Source organism: Bombina bombina, chromosome 2 (genome assembly GCF_027579735.1).
Source record: "Bombina bombina isolate aBomBom1 chromosome 2, aBomBom1.pri, whole genome shotgun sequence".
Classification (NCBI taxonomy): domain Eukaryota; kingdom Metazoa; phylum Chordata; class Amphibia; order Anura; family Bombinatoridae; genus Bombina; species Bombina bombina.
This window is the reverse complement of record NC_069500.1, coordinates 44,358,469-44,371,081: the sequence shown is the minus strand read 5'-3', so window position 1 is coordinate 44,371,081 and position 12,613 is coordinate 44,358,469. Positions and strand designations below refer to the sequence as shown.

The 12,613-nt window shown below is 33.5% G+C and overlaps 1 protein-coding gene across 1 annotated transcript in view; it reads left to right on the top strand.

The window, feature by feature from the left end:
- CELF4 (CUGBP Elav-like family member 4) overlaps positions 1–12,613 on the top strand; it is a 1,552,143-nt gene that overhangs the window by 623,087 nt on the left and 916,443 nt on the right.

Below are 12,613 nucleotides of genomic sequence, written 5' to 3'. Positions count from 1 at the left end.
GCATATATTACACAGTGAGAATGTGTGATTTTCTTCTTCATGAGGATGAATTTTACAGAGAGAGTTTGGAGATTTAGGAAATTGCTATTACATGGAAGTGTTTTACAGTGTCAGCTATAATAACAGATATGTCTGTGAATATGTCCTAGCTCTCTTACCATCTTCCATTAAATTCTCAGACTGTAGATCCTATGTCCCCTAATGACTCAAAGCCATCTGCTATCAGTACTCTGGAGTTTAATTTAATGTCTTCAAACAATGCCGCGGAAGTTAGAATTAACTGTAAATAAATGATCTCATGCATGCTATTAAATCTTCAATTATTGCCCGCTTTTTTTTTTTCTTCTTAATGTCATTTTTGGTCATTTTAACTAGAAGTTTAGAGTCTAAAAAACCTCAAAGGAATATTAAAATTGAGGCAGGTAGAGAACAATTGATGAGTACAACTAATCTGCCTTTATCCCACTCTAGTCTACAAAAGAAAGACGTTTTTTTTTGTTGGTGGTGGTGAAATGCTGAGAGAGTGTAAGCCTAATGTTGCTGGGTATAAGTGCTCATTGTTTTTATTAGTGTTTATTATCATAACTGTGTATTGTATTGGCTATTATGCTAATGAATTAGAACAACAAACCAAAATGTTTCTTGTTATACAAAGCTCATTAGTGTCTGAGAGGGACTCAATGGAAGATGAAGGTTGTGGAATTTAGATTCAAGAATATAACCAATTAAGTCTTATGTGAACACCCAATTAGATTAGAAGGCATGGTTGATTTACTCTGGTTTATTGCTAAGCAGGGTTGATTGTAATATATCATAACGTCAACCTTTGATTGGCTCCATTCACAAGTACAGAGGAAGTCAGCTGAAGACTGGATAGCTAGCGCAATGTGTAAAGGTGACTGCCCAATTACATCAGCTATAAATTACACTTATTAGGACATGAGCATATCTCAAGACAATAAACAGTTTCCATCATGTATACTCACATCATACAACTCTGTCAGATAGACAATATAGACTTGAAAATATTTTGTCCCAGATATATAAGAATAAGTATTTAAAATGTTATTTTGTGAACAAATGTTCATGTGCTGGATAAAAGCTTTTGGAGGCGACTATCAGCCCATGACCATGAATAGCTATATATGCAAAATTGATTTCTGATTGTTTCAAAGCGGCTTTAATTTAACCTAAATAAATATTTCTAAGATATATCATTGATTCTCCTTCATGGACACTTTACACAATTTTTGTTTAAAGGGATACTCAACCCAATATCATTTTTTTTTATGATTCTGATAGAGTATGCAATTTTAGCCAACTTTCTAATTTGCTCCCATTATTATTTTTTCTTCGTTCTCTTGCTATTTTTATTTGAAAAGCAGTAATGCAAAGCTTAGGATCTGGCCCATTTTTTGTTCAGCACCTGGGTAGAGCTTGCTGATTGGTGCCTAGATAGAGCCACCAATAAGCAAGTGCTATCCAGGGTGCTGAACTTAAAATAGGCCGGATCCTAAGCTTTACATTCCTGCTTTTCAAATGAAAATAGCAATAGAACGAAAAAATTTATTATAGGAGTAAATTAGAAAGTTGCTTAAAATTGTTTGTTCTATCTGAATCATTTAAGGGAAAAAATAGGTTTAGTTTCCCTTTAAGTCCTTAGTCATGAAGTTTAATTTAGAATGTGTAGTCTTAAGTAATCCACATGAGAGGCTTTTTCATATCTCAGATATTGCTAAATTCATTTGCTGTTTTTTCCCTTGACGCTTCTGCTGGAAGGCAATTCCATGTATCTTTTTCCATTTACAAATAACTACTGAACTTGCCCCCTTCTCTATCTTCACATCACTAACCTTTTTACAGTATTCTCATGTTTCTAAGAAATTAATTCCCTAGAATTTCTCAAAGGAACATTAAAAAATGTTGTTGCTTCTGAAAGAGAATATATTATAATATGATAAAATATCATGTTGCTTGGGAAAAAAAGACTTTCTTGTGATTACAAGATATTATAATGTTTTTGCTTTTGGAAGTTTGTCACTGTCCATCATAAATGTGACTGTGGGATATGACCTCATCGGCCAAGTACAATTAATTCCTAGCTACAGTTCAGGCCCAAACACGCATTGGCTGTTTCAGTATCAGTTTAAACAACTTAAAGAGACAGTTTACTCAAACATTTTCTCCCCTATAATTTGTTCCCAATGACCCACTTTACCTGCTGGAGTGTATTAAATTGTTAACAACTATTTCCATTACCCTTATATTGGCATTTGAATTAGTTTATTTAGCCTGTGGTATTCCCACCCATCTTGAAAGTTTTTGGCCTTGAGGCCAAGCTGTGTTAAAACTGCCAGTAGAAGAAATTACACTCCTAGTGGGTTATAGAAGAGATAAGATAATAAAATATTAATTTTCCATTGTTCTCTCCAAGTATTGGTGATTGGTTTACAGACAGATATAAGATAAAGAAGCAGGTATATTTACACAATGTGATAAAGTAATGAGATCTGATTATACCTGCACGCTCAACCCATTTTATTAGGTTGTGGCTTCAAAACACAAAATCAGCTAATTCATACACACAAATAAACCTTAAAATGCAAATCTCATACATTTTATACTCTGCAGCTGGTAAAAAAAGTAATTGGAAACACATTATGCCATAATACCAAGAAGTATTTAAAATGTTTAAATAGGGTTCCTTCATGAAAGAATTGTATCTAAAACATTAAGTTATTTTTTGTGTGAAAATATTGTGAATTCAAAGCCACTTAAATGTAAATTAAAACTAATGCAACTGAATCAGTTGCTTATTTCGTAATAATGGCCATTTAGCTTATTGTAATATACCTCCTTGGCTGATAGGCACTTTCTACTAAATCTCTTGGCTCATTGATACTTTCTGCTTCCTGGTAATACCCATTGGCTGATAGGCAATTCCTTATAAATCTGATTGGTTGATAGATACTTCCTGCTAATGCTTATTGATTGAGAGGGACTTACTGACTCTTAGTAAGAAGTACATATGAGTCAATTAGCATCAGTAGAAAGGGGAAATCCTAATAGGATTCTAGATTAAACAGTGTTAACTTCATATTTACTCAGGCAATACACTTCTCTTTCAAATGCATGAGAGAACATTTTGTTACTACAATCTTCATTTAAGAGACACATCTTAGCTGTAACAATCTATGGGTGCTAAAGGATATTTGGGGTTATTTATGAAAAGGAAAATGCTTACTATATAGCAAGAAAAATCAATTGTACTTCCATTTACTATTTCAGCATCACATTGTCAAACATATTTTTTAGCGTGTGTGTATGTGTGTACATACATATATATATATACACTGTATATATATATATATATATATATATATATATATATATATATATATATATATATATACACACACACACATACATATGGGAGTATATGATTGTGCATTTTTGTGTGAGTAAGTGCATGTGTGTATGTGTTGTGTGACTGTGTGCGTGTTTATGTGCGTAAATGGGAGCTTATGAGTGTGAGTTTGTGAATGAGTAGGCACATGTGTGTGTGTATATATATATATATATATATATATATATATATATATATATATATATATATATATATATATATACTATTCGATAACCCTGCCTAGATGGCAGTCTATGTTTAAAACATAACAAACCTTAAAGGTGATATTACAAAAAATAAAAAATGTAAATTACATAAAAAAATAAACAAAGCTATCTAAAATAAAAAATTAAACCTAAGCTAATATCCCTATAAAAACAAAAAATCCCCCCAAAATAAAAACACCCCCTAATCTATCAATTAACTACCAATAGCCCTTGAAAGGTCCTTTTGTATGCCATTGTCCTAAATAAAACAGCTATTTTATATGTAAAAATCACAAAGTACACCCTAACAGTTAAACCCCCCACCCAACCAACCCCCCCAAAATAAAAAAAACTAAGTCTTAAAACCCATTGCCCCTAAAGGGGCATTGCCCTTAAAAGGGCATTCAGCTCTTTCACTGCCCTTAAAAGGGCAATCAGCTCCTTTAAAGCCCTAAAAACCCTAATCTAAAAAAAAACCACCCTGAAAAAAAAATAAAAAATATAAGACTAAGCCCCAAATATCCACTCACAGTTCCTTAGGTCAGACGTTGAAGGTCTTCTTCCAGGTGGTTCCATCATCTTCTATCTTCATCCGGAGCAAAAGCGGTGTGGAGTGGTCTTCCCAGATGCACGGATCCAGAGTGGCAGTCCTGAGTGGCGGTCTGCCCCCTAACCCCCTATTTGGGGGTTAGATTTTAAAAAACATTTTTTTATTATTTTTAAGAATGCCCTTTCAAGGGCAGTAAAAGAGCTAAATGCCCTTTTAAGGGCAATGCCCATACAAATGCCCATTTAGGGGCAATGTGTAGTTTAGGCTGTTTTAGTGTTAACGAGTCACATGACACCAGGGAGGGAAAATGGCTAATTGGCCCTAATTTGGACATTTACACTTACGGGTGTACTCACTTTTGCCAACAATTTAGACATTAATAGCTGTGTTTTGAGTTATTTTGAGGGGACAGCAAATTTACACTGTGATACAGGATGTACACTCACTACTTTACATTGTAGCAAAGTGTCATTTCTTTAATGTTGTCACATGAAAGATGTAATAAAATATTTACAAAAATGTGAGGGGTGTATTCACTTTTGTGAGATACTGTGTGTGTGTATATATATATATATATATATATATATATATATATATATATATATATATATATATATATATATATATATATATATATATATACTGTATATATATATATATATACATATGAGAGTATTTGATTGTGTGTCTGTGTGTAAGTGCATTTGTGTATGTGTTGTGTAACTGTGCGCATGTTTATGTGCGTAAATGGGAGCTTAAGAGTGTGAATTTGTGAATGAGTAGGCACATGTGTGTGTGTTTTGTGAGACTGTGTGTGGATATGTGTCTATATATACTATATATATATATATATATATATATATATATATATATATATATATATATATATATATATATATATACACATATGAGAGTATATGATTGTGCGTTTGTGTGTGAGTAAGTGCATGTGTGTATGTGTTTATGTTCATATATGGGAGTTTATGAGTGTGAGTTTGTGAATGATTAGGCACGTGTGTGTGTGTGTTGTGGAACTGTGTATGTGTTTAAATATATATATATATATACATACTGTATATATATATATATTTATATATATATATATATATATATATATATATATGTATACACATACATGTGGGAGTATATGATTGTGTGTTTCTGTGTGAGTAAGTGCAAGTGTGTATGTGTTATGTGACTGTGTGTTTATGTGTACATATGGGTTTGTGAATGAGTAGGCATGTGTGTGTGTTGTGTGACCTTGTATGCGTATATATACAAATGGGAGTATATGATTGGGCATTTGTGTGTTAGCAAGTGTATGTGTGAGTAAGTGTATGTGTAGTTGTGTTGTGTGACTGTGTGTGATTATGTGCATTTATGGGAGTATAGGAGCATTTGTGTATGAGTAAGCACGTGTGTGTGTGTATATATATATATATTTATATACAGTATATACAGTATACACATATGGGAGTATAGGATTGAGCGTTTGTGTGTGAGTAAGTGTATGTGTAGTTGTGTTGTGTGACTGTGTGTGATTATGTGCATTTATGCATTTATGGGAGTATATGAGTGTTTGAGTATGAGTAAGCATGTGTGTGTGTGTGTATATATATATATATATATATATACTGTATATATATATTTATATACAGTATATACAGTATATACATATGGGAGTATATGATTGTGCGTTTGTGTGTGTGTAAGTGTATGTGTAGTTGTGTTGTGTGACTGTGTGTGATTATGTGCATTTATGGGAGTATATGAGCGTTTGTGTATGAGTAAGCACGTGTGTGTGTGTATATATATATATATATATTTATATACAGTATATACATATGGGAGTATAGGATTGTGCGTTTGTGTGTGTGTAAGTGTATGTGTAGTTGTGTTTTGTGACTGTGTGTGATTATGTGCATTTATGGGAGTATATGAGCGTTTGTGTATGAGAAAGCACGTGTGCGTATCTTGTGGGACTGTGTGTGTGTGCGCGTCAGAACCTGTATGTGTGATTTAATAATAAAATTAGGAATATATGCAAGGCAGAAAAAATAATATTTTAGCATCAGATGATTATTTATTTTGCCTGAAAAATGTAATGACAAATTGTAAATACTGAAATAATATATATCCCAATAAATCGTGATCAGTGAGAGCCTTAAACAGCAGAGCACAAGTACACACTTTTATGGAGCACAATTTGGGATCCTTTTAGAAATGGTTCCATGTTGTATGGCCTCCCCAGGGTTGGTCTTTCCATAGGATTTTGTTTCAAGCAATTGTACAGTTACCAGCCGCCTGCTTTTGAATACTGAGTTTGGACAAATCTGCTAAGCTACAAAAGGCGGAGAGCACTAGAGGGGAGGCTGGGATGAACAGAAACAAACAGCAGTGCAGGAAGAGTGTGAAAGATCATTACTGGAACTTATAGAGCACGTAGGGAGGAGGAACAAGTTTATTGTTGTGCAAAATATTCTCTGAATTGGTTTTCCAACAATTGTAGCAAGAAATGTCTGCTCTGTTACTGATTGAGATCTCTAGAGGCCGGATTGCAGAATTGTGGGCATTACTAGGTTTTCTGCAGCACTAATAGGAAAATATTTTTACCATTTATAGCTCCAGTACTCATTGAGAAGACGGCGGCCCATGTGAGGTGCTGATTCTTATAGCAAATATATTTAAAGGGACATTCAAATGCAAAAAATAAATGCTCTAATTTGTTTTTCAACCTCTACAAAGAAGTTAAACATAGTCCTGCTTGAGAGCTGCACTCATTGGTTGGGGAGCCAATCAAAAGCAGCCGTTGCATGTAGCTGCCATATGCTGGATTTTTTTCTGCTGAAGAGCTGCAATGTTTGTGACTCCAGAGAGAGACTTTACCAATGTGTTTAACCCATCCTGGAGCTAAATGTAAATTAAGCTACAGTCAATCATGCAAAGATGATATGCTCCAATGAATTGGCTGCCAACGAGGGCCATTCGGGGTTCTCTTTTCTATGCTTACTAGAACAATTATTTATCGACTGCTGTAAAGTTATTAGAGAATAATTTTGCCTCTTTGGAGTCTTTACAAATCCATTAGAAAAAAAAGTAGGTGTCTTGCACAAGTTTTTGTTAAGTTTTCCAATTCAAGGACGCTGCACCAAACTGAATTATTTCCCAGCACTACATTGCTATGGATTTCTAACAAAACTTTTTCTCCATGACATCATTGATAGTTAGTGCTTTATATCTATTTAAAAAAGAAAAACTCTGAATAGTGTAAAAGGGAAATAATGAAATACTCTGAGATTGTAATATGCATTTTATATTTATGTATCTTCTCCACTCAATTTTATAAGTAATATTGTGGCTTTCCAATTATTAACAGAGGCAGGGCATACTGCAGATGGCACAAGCCTAACCCTGCTACATATTAAAAGCCCAAGATGTGATGATTAGAAGCTACAAAACACTAGATAAGCTGCTAAAAATGATTTAAATGGCAAGCTATAACTACTCCAGTGACAAGTCCAGATTGGCTCCTTCAATTAAAAGCGTTAAAGCGACAGCCTACTTGAAAATTGTTATTGTTTTAAAAGATAGATAATCCCTTTATTACACATTCTTCAGTTTTGCATAACCAACACAGTTATATTAATATACTTTTTCCTCTGTGATTACCTTGTATCTAAGCCTCTGCCCCCTTATCCTGCTTCTTATCTCAGTGCTTTTTAGCCAATTAGTGCTTGTTCCTGCATAACCATTATCATTCTTCACAGGAGTGAGCACAATGTTATTGATAGGGCACACATGAACTAGCATTGTGTGCATGATTTTAAAAAGGTAAGAAAAAGCACTGAGATAAGAGGCGTCCTTCAGGGTCTTAGAAAGAGGCAATCTTAGAGGTTATAATGTATATTAATATCACAATGTTGTTTATGTAAAGCTGGGGAATGGGTAGTATTTCTATCTTTCTTTAAACAATAAAAAAACTCAAGTATATTGTCCCTTTAATCTATTTGGAAAGCTTTCACATTGCAACACTATTTGAAATTACAAGGTGTTCCATATCTATTTAATGATTTGCAGTTTAGGCCTGTGAGAGAGAGAGAGATATTAGCAAATATGCTCTATATTGCAAAGAACCCGGTACACAATAAATATTTTAAAATAATTTAAAAAACTGTAATTTTGTTAGTGACGTTTTCAATTATTTGCATTCCAGGGATATATCCTTGGAAAAGACTGTTGAGTGAGTTTATCTTATCTCCTTTGATGTGACTAATTTGGGAAATATATAAATGAGATATTACACTGATCAAAGAGTCAATGTGTAGCATTTTGATGGGTCAGTTGTCATATTGTGTGTGTATTCACATAGATAGATAGATAGATAGATAGATAGATAGATAGATAGATAGATAGATAGATAGATAGACAGACAGACAGACAGACAGATAGATGATAGATAGATAGATAGATAGATAGATAGATAGATAGATGATAGATATATAGACAGACAGACACATAGATAGATACTGTATATAGATGATAGATAGATGATAGATAAACAGACAAACAAATAGATAGATAGATGGATAGATAGACAGACAGACAGATAGATAGATAGATAGATGATAGATATATAGACAGACAGACACATAGATAGATACTGTATATAGATGATAGATAGATGATAGATAAACAGACAAACAAATAGATAGATGGATAGATAGATAGACATACAGACAGATATAATGTATGTGTGTGGGTATATTTATATATACCATATATATTTATACACTGTATACATATATATATATATATATATATATCTAGTGTGTGTGCGTGTATAGTAGATACCGCTTTCTGGCTGGCTGTCTATCTATGTATATCTTTCTTACATATACAGTGTGAAACACGCACTCTTATATATATACTCAAATTGCTGAGACAAGTAGAAGAATGATATTAATGTGCAAATTAGCACAACCTGACTGGCTCCAGATTGCTGCTGCAAATTTGCATATTAATAAATGTTTTTGTGACAGCATTTAGCAGAACGCGAAGGGCACATATTAAAAATGTCAACAAGATTTTCAATTTTTGGCTTGTTCTTTCCTTTTTTTCCTGGCTAATTCCTTGTGTTGGCCCATATGGGCTGAGTACTTTGGCTTTAACTCTTTGTTTGCTTGTCAGAGTGGGCACCAATATAGTATTTTCTAGTTTCCTCTTGTAACTCAGACAAAGTTGTAACTGTAGAAATTTCTAACACATAGAAAACATTATTATAATTTGGATGTTGCATTTAAAGAAAAGATTAGCCTGAGAATAACATATAGATTTATTTTTTTAACTTTCATTATTTGTTTAAATAGTAACAATATTAGTGTAAGGTTTTGGTGTCTATAAAACAATGGGAGCTGCCATGTTGTAACTTAGGTTATCTTCCCTGCTGTAGCCAATTAGAGACTGTTATAAATAGGTCATTAGAGTATACAGCCAATGGCTGTGTGTAATAAAACAGTGTTCTGCACTTCTATTTCTAACAGAAACTTAAAAGCCGACAAGTTCACACTGGAATTACAGGAAAAGGGGACTTAATAAATTATGAAAGTATATTGCAGAGGTTTTTTTTATGTACGATTTATTATTTTATATTACCATCTCAAAGTGTTTAATGTCCGTTTAAGTGTTATTGTCTAGTATTTTGAATATTCATTTGTTGATTATGACATTCTAGCGTAATGGTCCTTTTTTTGTTTCTAAACGGGGTCAGGACTGGACAAAAATAAAGCTTACATACATACTCGCCATTCAGTTCATATTTTTTTAAATAATTTTATCAAAATGTTTATTTATGATAGTAAAAAAATTTTTTTTTTTATAAAATTACTCAAAGTTTGGTTGGTATTGGTAATTGAGCAACATGCTCACAGAATACTTTCACAGATTGGCTGCTACTAAACAAAATTAATATAAGACTGCAATAACATTAATGTGCACTGTACATGCATGCACGTGTGCAAGATATAAACTTAAAAAAAGGCTTATCCAGATTTGTTTTTGTATAATGAGCTTTGATTTAAAAAGTGACTTGCAATAAATAATAGGGAATGTGAATATTTTTTTTTATACTGAAATAGATTATAATAAATAGATTATATTTCCTGCTAGCGTTTCCATTTAATCCCCTTATATAAAAAGCTACAAATAAACAGACACTAGCTAAGATCCCCTTAAGGATTTCACTAGAGTCATAGAGCTAGACCCTTTCACTGCCAGGTTTAAGATGTGCAAAAATATGGATGTAAGATGAAGAGCATATCTTTCATCTTGTTGAACTGAATTCATTGAGACTCCAGCAAACTGTGATGTTGACAGATATGAGCTTGAGAGTACAAAAAAAAAAGAAAAACACAGGCAGAGGGAAGCCCCCAGGGTGTCAGGGCTTAGAGCAGTCGGTGGAAATGGGTTCCAAGATGACTAAATTATGTATCCAAACACACCAGTTCCTAAGAGAGTATCTTCATTTTAATTCAGTTCCAGGACCTCAGAAACTTTCTGTCTGAAGCTTCTTCCCAAAGCTTTAGTTCAAACTTGTAGCCACGTAACTTCTTCTGCTGTGGGGGTTAACCAGTTAGCTGCCAGAGAGACACGCAGCACATTGTGTAGCAGTGTGTTTCAGCTATCTGGCAACAAAGTGTTAAAATCACTGCTTAACAAATGAACATATGATAGCCAATCAGAACAGGTATAAAGAGACATTTATCTAAAATTTACCAGTGCACCGTTTATTAACGTCAAAATTAGTGTTCACGTAGAGAGAGTGGTGTTAGCAGAACACAAAGGTGTATCTAGAACTCACTGGGCCCCAAGACAAACTCTGTGGTAGGGTCCCTTTCATTTAAACAGAACCTTTTACAAAACATACATGCACAGATACACACGCATGCACACACATAGCATGATATTCAAGACCTCGGCATGGAGAGAAATCACACAAAATCTTTGGGATTTCTTTTAGACATTGTATCTAAATGATTTTAAGGGAAATCTTTTATATCTCGCGACTTTTAAATGTCAGGCCCACAAACACATACATATGCATATACATACATAAACATATACACACACAAAAATATATTCATAGTAAAATAGCTGCTTAAGAACATCCCATTGAAAGTGTAATCCTTTGGTAAGCAACATCTACTTTTATAAATTATTTGAGGAATCCCCATGGATTACAAATTACATAACAGCAGTTATAGATGCTAAATGCTATAGAGCAACTTGAAGAAAAATAAACATTGCATGCATTGCCTGTTTGAATAAAAGTCACATTTTGTTTATTAATTTTGTTTTTTATAAAACATATGTTATAATAACCTGACTGGCACCCTGGGAGATGTGTCTATAGGTGAGAGCAGATATTAATGGACTATATATATGTGTTTGTATTTGTTTACTTTTGTATGTGTTTACATATGTGACAGTATGTATGTATGTATATATTTGTGCACATAATTGTTTAGAATGTTTAGACACACTAAACTTTCTGTGGTAATTCTGTTTTACCATTCACTTGTAATATTACATTGTCTGCTCTTCTGAGTATGGGCCTGCGATATTGATAGCGTACCCTGCTCTCCACATGTAATCCAGATCTTTATTTTACAATTTCAAAGTCTTTAATGGTCGTTTAATTGTTACTCTCAAGTTTTCTGTAATGTATTGAACAGAAAATATTTAATCACCACAAATATATTATTAACAGATATGTACATTTGTGCACATGGTTCTATAACAAATCAGGAAGAATGCGGCCACAAGCCACATTGGGGTTTTTTTGGAGACGCTTTTATTCTTGTGAAAGTGCAACACACTGAGATATGGCGTTGCTTAGAGCACTTTCACAAGAATAAATGCGGCCCCCGAAAAGAGCTAAATGCGGTTTGCGATTCATCACAGAACAAAGTGCACAAATGCACATATCTAATTATTGTTATTACTTTAATACGAATTGTTTGCCTGTAAAAGGTTCCTCTGTCTGCATCAACACCTGTTTGCTTAGCATCTCTATGCTATATCTGACTGCACATTTTTACAAAATGATTCTCAAGAAAAAGGATGATAAAACTATACAAATTAAGTTCTGCAGCACAAATGTTTAGTTTGTTACGATCCTTTACTCATCATAGAAAAATATTTAATGTAGACTATTATTAAATGGAATATTGCATATTGGGGATTTCATTGACTTGTTTTAGAGCCCAGGGTGGCACAGAGGGGTGCAAATCATTGCTATTCAATGTAACTGTCTGTGCCAGAAAAGGGGTTAAGCTTCTTGGGAGGCTATAGTGCTATCCTGTATGTACAATAAACTGACAGAAAATGAAAAGCAAAATACATAAGCAGGGCAACTCATACATAACTGCTGCATTAAAGATATATTCCCCGTCT